Raw genomic sequence first — 9917 nt, 5'->3', positions numbered from 1 at the left:
GAATTCCCCTGAAAGCTAATTGCAGAATAATTCCCAGAAGTCCCTCACCAGCTAGCAAAATATCACACATCTACTCATTGAAGGGAATCAGAGATCAAGATACAGTATTCCAGTGTTTCTCAAGTTCAGCACCTTGAAGATGGGTGAACTTCAGCTCCTAGAATTCCCCCGCCAGCTACCTAGGCTGGCAGGGGAATTCTAGGAGTTGAAGTCCACCCACCTTCAAGCTGCAAAACTTGAGAAACACTGCAGTATTCCAAATGTGAAAGAATTTAGTTCAAAAGTTATCCTATTGTGAAATTCTGTGAATATCTGTTTTGTTTTGATTAATCGTTGAGCACTGCCAGTGCTCTTATTTTCAGTACAGAGTACGATCAAAGATCTATGAAGAAATATCAGCAAAATAAATGACTTTCTCCTATACTTTATGTATGCAAGTCAAATGTAATTTAAAACTTATATGATTTTGACTGTTGTAATATCAGCCCTTCATAAACACTGGGATTATATTTGTCTGGAGAAACATTCCAGGTTAGGAATAATTTCTGTAAGACTTCTATAGCTACAGTGTTGGAAGGCTACATCCATTTTGTTGCTTCAAATATCACTACAATTGCAGTTTGAAAATATGAGGTAAAATTTCACATTTGCTATGATAGAGTGAGGCTTTTGGCTAGTTAGTGGGAAAATTGCCAGGAAATTGATGATCAGAACTCAATATTGATCTTACTTAGTAATAGTAATAGTAGTAAAGTTGGAAGGGACCTTGGAGGTCATCTAGTCCAACCCCCTGCTCAGGCAGGAAATCCTACACCATTTCGGACAAATGGCTGTCCAGTCTCTTCTTAAAAACTTCCAGTGTTGGAGCATTTATTGCTTCTGGAGGCAGGCTGTTCCACTGATTAATTGTTCTCACTGTCAGGAAGTTTCTCCTTAGTTCTAGGTTGCTTCTCTCCTTGATTAGTTTCCACCGTTGCTTCTTGTCCTGCCTTCAGGTGCTTTGGAAAATAGCTTAATTCCCTCTTCTTTATGGCAGCCCCTGAGATATTGGAATACTGCTATCATGTCCCCCCTTGTCATTCTCTTCGTTAAACTAGACATACCCAATTCTCGCAACCGTTCCTTATATGTTTTAGCCTCCAGTCCCCTAATCATCTTTGTTGCTCTTCTCTGTACTCTTTCTAGAGTCTCAACATCTCTTTTACATCGTGGTGACCAAAACTGGATGCAGTATTCCAAGTGTGGCCTTACCAAGGCATTGAAGAGTGGTATTAATACTTCACGTGATCTTGATTCTATCCCTCTGTTAGGGATAGAATCAAGTGATCATGTTGGCCAAGTTCAAGACAGTTGATGTCTATCTAGCTTTTTCTGCCTATGATAATTTCCCTGCTAGTTCCTTCAAACTATTCATGATGTGCAACAAAATAAAATATTGTTTGGGTTCTTTGTTAAAAATTATCAATGATCCATAGAAAAGAAATTTGAAGAATTGTTCAAAAAATGTTGCTTATGCTTTTCCCGTCTCTTTATAAAATTATTTCCAGATCATCTCACATGGTTGCTGTCTATTCAAATACGTAGCAGCGATTATTTCCAACTATCCTAGATGCAATTTTTGAGAGTTATGGTTCTAACATATCTGAAATATACCAGGTCAAGGTGTGGCATTGTATTCTTTAATGCTAAACAGTCCGATATACCCTGCAGTCCATGTCCTGGCTATATGAAGGCCATTTGATTAGATATAGTGAATAAAAACAATGCACTTGGGCCTGAAAAGTAAATATAAATAGTATAAACCGGGATCATACATTTTTTCTCACATACTTTACATTATCATATGCACAGAATCTTATGAGTTATAACTGTTAAATTATATTTCATACATTTTAAAGTTATGCATTCCATACCAAAAGGTAAATATATTTATTTCTTCTATGTTTTAAACATAACATCTATTTTTAAAATGAATTTTGCAAGTTTTGGTTTCCTACTGATAATTTGTTTTGCTATATTTATGGATCTTGTTATATTTATGTATTCATTCACAGAATTTTGGGATATATAAATTCTGCGATCAGCATGGAATACCATTCTTATTGAGAATAATGATTCTGATTATTATACTGTATTGATTTTCTACCTTATCACAAGCCAGTCTTAAAACAATAGATCACAGTCTTGCAAGCAAATATTTAAAAAATATATGTGAGAAAAGACTTTAAAATTAAGTTGATACTTAATGATTTTTAGTAAATACTTAATGTCTCATAGTAATGGTATTTGTTCTGTGTAGCTCACACTTAGTTTTTCTCTGCAGTAATGATGATGATGATGATGCCATAGAAACTTTCAGTCACTTATACAGTATACATTTAAGAAAACAAACCAGATATTGAAAATAGATAAATAAATAAAATTAATCAGTTAACCACAATAGCACCAGAAATTAAGAAATAATTCACAGAATCAAAATCCATACTTTAACTTACCTTTAAAAACAAACAAACAAACCATAATGTTGATTATGGAAGACCAGTCAAGATGGAGATGATTCCAAATATTGATATAAAGCAATGCTTTCTAGTTTCAGCCTCCCACACCTTATGCAAATACAACCCTATTAGCACATTCTCACAGGAGGACTTCTTTCATCAACAAAGGTTGGAGTAAGTAGTGCTGCAAGTATCTTGAGATATCTTTATAAATCAAATTATGCTTTGAACTGCAACCAGAAACCTAGCAATAACCAGTCTAGGGGCACACAATATGTATAATGTGAATATAGCAACTGATCATCTATCATACTTTTGCACCAAATATATAGTCTTCAAAGGCAGCCCCATGGAAAGTAGGTAACGAAATCCCTGTGGATTTTACTCTGCTAATGGTACCAACTATAGGGGGTTGTGCTTATCTGTTTCTTTAAGCCATTGAGCCAGTGCTGTCCAAAGATGTTTCTGCTGTCATGTAGCCAGCATGACATCATGCCACAGCAAAAAGCATATGGAAAAATATGGAATGCTGTTACCTTCTAATCAAAGTGGTAACTATTTATCTACTTTCCTTTATATCAGGCATGTCAAACTGCCAGCCTGCAGACCAGATGCATCATGCTGAAACTGCGCCCATCCCATTTCCGGCAATGGGGAAAAAGTCCCAATACGTCGTGCAGCATCATGTGACATCGCTAGTTTTTACATGCCTTTTCATGCTTTCAAAATGCTAGATTCTGTCACATGGTAGTAGGACTCAAACCGCTGTAGTATAGATTTCTCTTACGTCTTTTAAGGCACTGAGCCACTGCACCTAACCCATGAAAATATATTGCAGAAAAGTAACCATATGAGTCACAGATCTTTGCACTCTAGGAATGGCTATAATGAATGACTAGTCAATGCCTTTATCTGACTATCAAGCGAAGTTGTGAGTCCAGAGCACTTCTAAGTCACAATCTGCTTCTTCAGAGATAATGTCACACTTTCAAGGTATAACATTTCATGTGATATAAAATTGTGATGATGAAACAATAATTTCATCTTGCCTAGATTCAACATTATTAATCTGACATCCAGATAATTTTACTCTATATGATGCTGTTCTTTTCATATATAAAACATTTATATATGTCAATATATGGGGGAAAATCCTTTGTTCATTAGTAGGCCTGAGTAAAACAAAAGTTAGTTTTTTTTTCATTTGTAAAGGCAAAATACATAAAATAATCTTGTAAAATACAAAGCCAGTCAAGCCTTAGAGTATGTCATGGAGTTATACTAATCAATGCTGTGCAAAGCTTTATTGTAGAACTGTATTCTGTCTGTATTTTTTCTTGATGAAATATAAGACATTATTGAAACACAGACCTGAATTGCAAGTAGATTCAATTTAACTATCCTCTCTATTTTAATTATAAACATAAGTCCACATTGTGTTTCCATTTTGAGTAAGAATTTTTCAGATATGATTTCACAGAAGGAATAAAATGTTTCCAGACAGTCTGAACATTCCCTTTGAGGTCCAAGAAATATTTTAGCCAATATAAAGCCAATCTGCTGTCTCCAGTATACTTAGTGGAAACATTTTACACATAGTTTACTGTGATATTACCGATTACTTTTTTTCTTGATACAAAGCATACTTGAAATGGTTTTGAAAAGACTACTGGAGAAAAATATTTTACTTCCCTTATTTAGAATCCATTTTTTTGCCTAGTACAGACTTCACAGCAGAACTAGAGAATGATAAATGGGAGACAAGTCCTGGGCCCGGGTGGTTGAATTTTGGAATACCTTGGTATCCAGCTTTTGCTGGCAGATGAAGCTATACAGAGAATAAAACTGCATCCATAAAAAAAGTGATGGACAAATATGCCAACCTGATCTGTATATTGAAACCTGGCATCAGAGCAACAAGGGAGCCCTGTTGGAAATTTGCCCACCCAGATTTTAGGTACTTTGGCCATCATAACCCCAAAGCTGGAAGTAAGCTGCAGCCATAATCATGACAGACTTAAAAAGCTACACTCCAAGAAATGATTAATTGTAACTGCCAAGTAGAGGAACATCACAAACCCCTGGAAAATATCTTGGATATGCTGCTGAAGTTTCCAGTTTTCTTCATTCCGGTGACTTCAACATCTATTCCTGAGGAAAGATTCTAGTGCACTTAATCCATAGTGATGATGGACTTATCACATGTGTTTGTGGCCCCAGAACACATGACCCTGTCACACACTTGACCCTGTCTTTAATAGCAAGAAGATCAAATAATTGGACATAGGCCTCTTCCTTTTCCATGGTCAGATCATGGATATATTTCTATCTCCACATGGATCAAATTCCTTATAGCTCCTATAATACCTCAAAATCAGTAAAAGGAGAATAAATATTATATTCATATACTCTTGAAAAATAATTAGGGGCCCCTTCACACAGACATTTGTGTCTGTTATCAGCTGTTTCTACCTCATTATCCATGGATACCTGAAACTTATAAGTGACACATCTCAAATAGCATCATTTCCCTTTTGCAATTTATGACAGTGATGTTTCAGGAACTTGAGGTTTTCTCCAATAACCTGTATTTGGAGTACTCTAATAGATTCACAGGCAGTCTTGTCAATGAACCCAATAATGTTCTAGACATGTTGACAATTCCTACAAAAGCCTTAAAACCTGCCTAAGTTAATTTGCTTTTCCCTTCTCTTCACTGATTTTTTTTCTCACCCTCCTTCCCAATTCCTATGTTTACAGTATGTGTTATTTAATTCCATCCCATCCTCTAGATGATGACGATGACGTTGACATTGACGACGACGATGATGATGATGATGATAATAATAATAATAATAATAATAATAATAATTCAAACAGACAAGCACCTGCAACATAACACCCCAGACTTAACAACTGTCGATAAGAAAGATAAAAAAGTCTGGATAGTGGACGTGGCAATGCCTGGAGACAGCAGAATAGACGAGAAAGAACTGGAGAAGATAACAAAATACAAAGACCTACAAATAGAAATAGAAAGACTGTGGCAAAAGCAAGCAAGGGTAGTATCAATAATTATAGGCTCCTTGGGTGCAATCCCAAGTGGAGCACCACTTGAACACCATTGGCATTAACAAATTCGCTATTAGTCAATTGCAAAAGGCAGCCTTACTAGGAACTGCTTCCATCCTGCGACGATATCTTTAATACCATCAAACATCCACATCTGCCTATCCCAGGTTCTGGGTAAGGACTTGATAGGTAGACAAAATGCCAAATCCAGTCTGAACATCTGGCTGACTGTGTGATGATCCATAATAATGACGATGATGATGGTGGAATGGACATTGGAGGTCATCTAGTCCAACACCCTGCTCAGGCAGGAAACCCTATACCATTTCAGACAAATGACTGTCCAATCTCTTCTTAAAAACCTCCACTGTTGGACATTCACCACTTCTGGAAGCAGGTTGTTCCACTGATTAATTGTTCTAACTGTCAGGAGATTTCTCCTTAGTTCTAAGTTGCTTCTCTCTTTGGTTATTTTCTATCCATTGCTTCTTGTCTTGCCTTCAGGTGCTTTGGGAAATAGCTTGACTCCCTTCTCTTTGTGGCAACCCCTGATATGTTGGAACACTGCTATCCTGTCACACCTTGTCCTTCTCTTCATTAAACTAAATATACCCAATTCCAGCAACCTTTCCTTATATGTTTTAGCCTCCAGTCCCCTAATCATCTTTGTTGTTCTTCTTTCTAGAGTCTCAACATCTGTTTTACATCGTGGTGACAAAAACTGGATATAGTATTCCAAGTATGGTCTTACCAAGGCATTGTAAAGTGGTATTAATACTTCACGTTATCTTGATTCCATCCCTCTGTTAACGCAGCCTAGCACTATGTTGGCTTTTTTGGCAGCTGCAGCACACTGCTGGCTCATATTTAAGTGATTGTCTACTAGGACTCCAAGATCCCTCTCACAGTTACTACTATTGAGCAAGGTACCACCTATACTATACCTGTGCATTTGGTTTTTCTTGTCTAAATGTAGAACCTTACTTTTTTCACCACTGAATTTCATTTTGTTATATAGCACCCAATGTTCAAGTCTGTTAAGATCTTCTGTATCTTAAGTGTATCTTCTGAAATGTTGGCTATTCCTGCCAGCTTGGTGTCATCTGCAAATTTGATGAGTTCCCCTTCTATCCCTTCATCCAAATCATCGATGAAGATGTTGAAGAGCACTGGGCCCAAAACAGTGCCCTTTGGCACCCCACTACACACTTCCCTCAATACAGTTTCATTGAGGACCACACACTGAGTATGGCTGGTCAGCCAGCTACGAATCCATCTGGTAGGGATGCTGTCCAACCCACATTTTTCTATCTTATCAAGTAGTAGGTTGTGATCTACTTTATCAAATGCCTTACTGAAGTCCAAGTAAATTATATCCACAGCATTCCTCTGGTCCACTAAAATTGTCACTTGGTCAAAGAATGCAATAAGATTTGTCTAACCTGATCTGTTTTTGACAAACCAATGTTAGCTTTGGTAATGATTTTATTTGCCTCTAGGTGTTCGCTGATTCATTGTTTAATTATCTTTTCCAGAATCTTCCCAGGTATTAAGGTCAGGCTGATAGGTCTGTGGTCAGGGTGATAGGTCTGTAGATGTCATATTGCATGTACAATCATGATTATAGTATGTACCAAATTTTTCCCTCTTCTACATGGGGTGGAGATGTGGATTTTTGTTATTCCAGAAGCCTTTTCAAAGTCCTGAGGAATTATATTTGACTTCTATTGGAATTGAGTATGTCAAGTTTAATGAAAAGAAGGAATAGAGGTGACACGATAGTTCTAGAATTGAAAGAATTGACACAAAGAAGAAATGGTCAACCTATTCTCTTGTGGGAAGTCAGCCTCCCCCAAGAGAAGGAAATATTAAAAGGACAGAATATTATATTTCCTCAAAGGAAAATCATGCCCAGTTTTTCTTAATAGCCCCAAGTCTCCCTCCCCCAAGCAGAAACCAGCTCTGTAAGAATGCAGATGTAAACCATTCAGGAAAATTGAAGCTATAAGATTAAGAAGACAAAGTTACCGAAAATCTACATATCCCACCTGTTGAGTCCTCGAGTCAATGGCGAAAGAAGAGCACACATTCTGATGGTAATAACAGCTTTTATTTTCTTCAGCTCACTCCGACACAACTCTGAGGCTTGCAGCCCTCTCTGACTCTAAATAGAATCCCCGGGCAAAAAGGTAACATGAGATGGCACGCTTTCGCGCCTCATGCATGCGCGCAGGCTGGCACCACTCAGTCTGGTCCCAGGCAGCTTGCAACAGCCCGGGACCATTGCAACATCCCGAGCCTGCTTTTGCAGGCTCAGGACACAACACCACCCAAACTCTAAGACAGGACATAATAGGATTAACCCATAAAAACCAAAGAGGCACACTCAGACTCAGGTCAAAATACATGACACAGGAAATACAAAGCCTCAAGAGTCCCAGAGGGTATAAAAACCTACTCCCTACATGTGCTCTCTCTTTCTTTTCTTCTACAGCCATCTTTCTGTCTGGTTCTCCTCTTCAATAAACTGCAACCTTCTTTCTAAAGCAGTCACCGTGTTGTTTATTCCCGGCTTGGACTGGACCCTGATGAAAACTTTTCCTTCAATACTCTAAAATACCTAAAAGCAGGGCAAGAAGCAATGGATGGAAACTAATTAAAGAGAAAACCAGCCTAAGGATAAATTTTATGATAGTTAGAGCCGAGGTGGCGCAGCAATTAGAGTGCAGTACTGCAAGCCACTTTAGCTGACTGTGTTCAGCAGGTCAGCGGTTCAAATTTCACCGGTTCAAGGTTGACTCAGCCTTCCATCCTTCCGGGGTAGGTAAAATGAGGACCCAGATTGTTGGGGGCAACGTAAATATATATATACATTGCTTACTGGTGTACACCGCTTAGAGAGTGCTTGCACTTAAAGTGGTATATAAGTCTAATTAATTAATTAATTAATTAATCAATGGATCAATTTGCTTGCAGAAGTTGTGAGTAGTCCAACACTAGAGGTTTTTAAGAAGAGATTGGACAACCATTTGTAGGAAATGTAATAGGGTTTACTGCCTGAGCTGAGTGGGTTGAATTAGAAAACCTCCAAGGTTGCTTCCAGCTCTGTTATTTTGTTATTCTGTTATATGGTTGGAAGTAACATTGATTAATGCCTGCATTTTAGTATTTGGAGGTTGGCAAGAGAGAAGACAATTGTATGACTGTCTTAAAATGCTTTGGAAAGATGAAGAAATGGAAATAGAGCCATATAAAAGTAGAAAAAGCAGTTTTTCTTGACAGAACAATTATAAGTAAAATTGGAATGAACCTCTTAACCTTTCTGGTTTCCTTTTACCCAAGTTCAGATAAATGAACTAGCTATTACTTCCAAACCTCCAGGTCTAATAACAGATCTCTCCCTCTTCCCCTCTTTTTCTCTTAAGCTGATAGCATTCACACCTGGATGCAGCCTGAGGGGATGGAGAATGCTGCAAGTCTAAACAGAATCACAAATCCATTTTATACAAGGAAGGTAAGAATCCAGGGAAGTGCCATCTACTCATTTGACAGTTGGCTCTTAGTCCTGTTCCTATGTGCTGTGAAGCAAACAACACTGGGCTCTTTTTTTTCTAAAACAGGAATTATGGGTAACTTTAAATGCCAATTATCAGAGTTGTCCTCCCTGGGACATGCAAAGTACAGGTTTGCAGTTCAGAGTGTCATATTACAATATATTAATCAGAAATGTATGCTATATATCATATCTATTATAAAAAGAAATGAAAGTCTGATATTTTATATTGCTGGAGCCATGTTAGAACTTAGTTCATGCAAATATCCATTGTGCACTTACACTTATTTAAAATTGTCAGTGTGACACATTTGTGATCATACATGAGAAGTATCATTCTAGAAATACATTCAGTAGATTTTACCTTAAGTAAGGGATATAGGATTGCAATCTCAAACACTTTATAAACACCTATTGGATTACTTTATTGCAATTATAGATATTGCAAGAAAATGTATTATTTAGCATTTACTCTCCAGTGTAATTTTATATCATGTAAAATTTTACATGTCTTCCACTTCTTTCAGTATATATATTTTTTAAAAAAACTTTTCTGAATAAGTTTCTTTCTCTGAGATATAATTCAAACCTGGAAAACAATGTTCCAAAGCTAGAAAATCCTCAAATTAAGTACATAGTTGGGCATAGTAAAGGGGGAAAAAGATATCCATTATTCTTGCTAATCTGTAAAAGTATTTAGGAAGTTGAACACATGAAAAAGAAATAAAGGAAAAGGGAAAAAATGGTGGCTGATAAAGTTTCTGGCTACAATACAGGAGACATATCATTACCAT

Source organism: Crotalus tigris, unplaced genomic scaffold (assembly GCF_016545835.1).
Source record: "Crotalus tigris isolate CLP2741 ecotype Arizona unplaced genomic scaffold, ASM1654583v1 scf7180000017785.2122318, whole genome shotgun sequence".
Taxonomy (NCBI): Eukaryota; Metazoa; Chordata; class Lepidosauria; order Squamata; family Viperidae; genus Crotalus; species Crotalus tigris.
The sequence above is the reverse complement of the archived record's forward strand: the minus strand, read 5'-3'. Positions refer to the sequence as shown.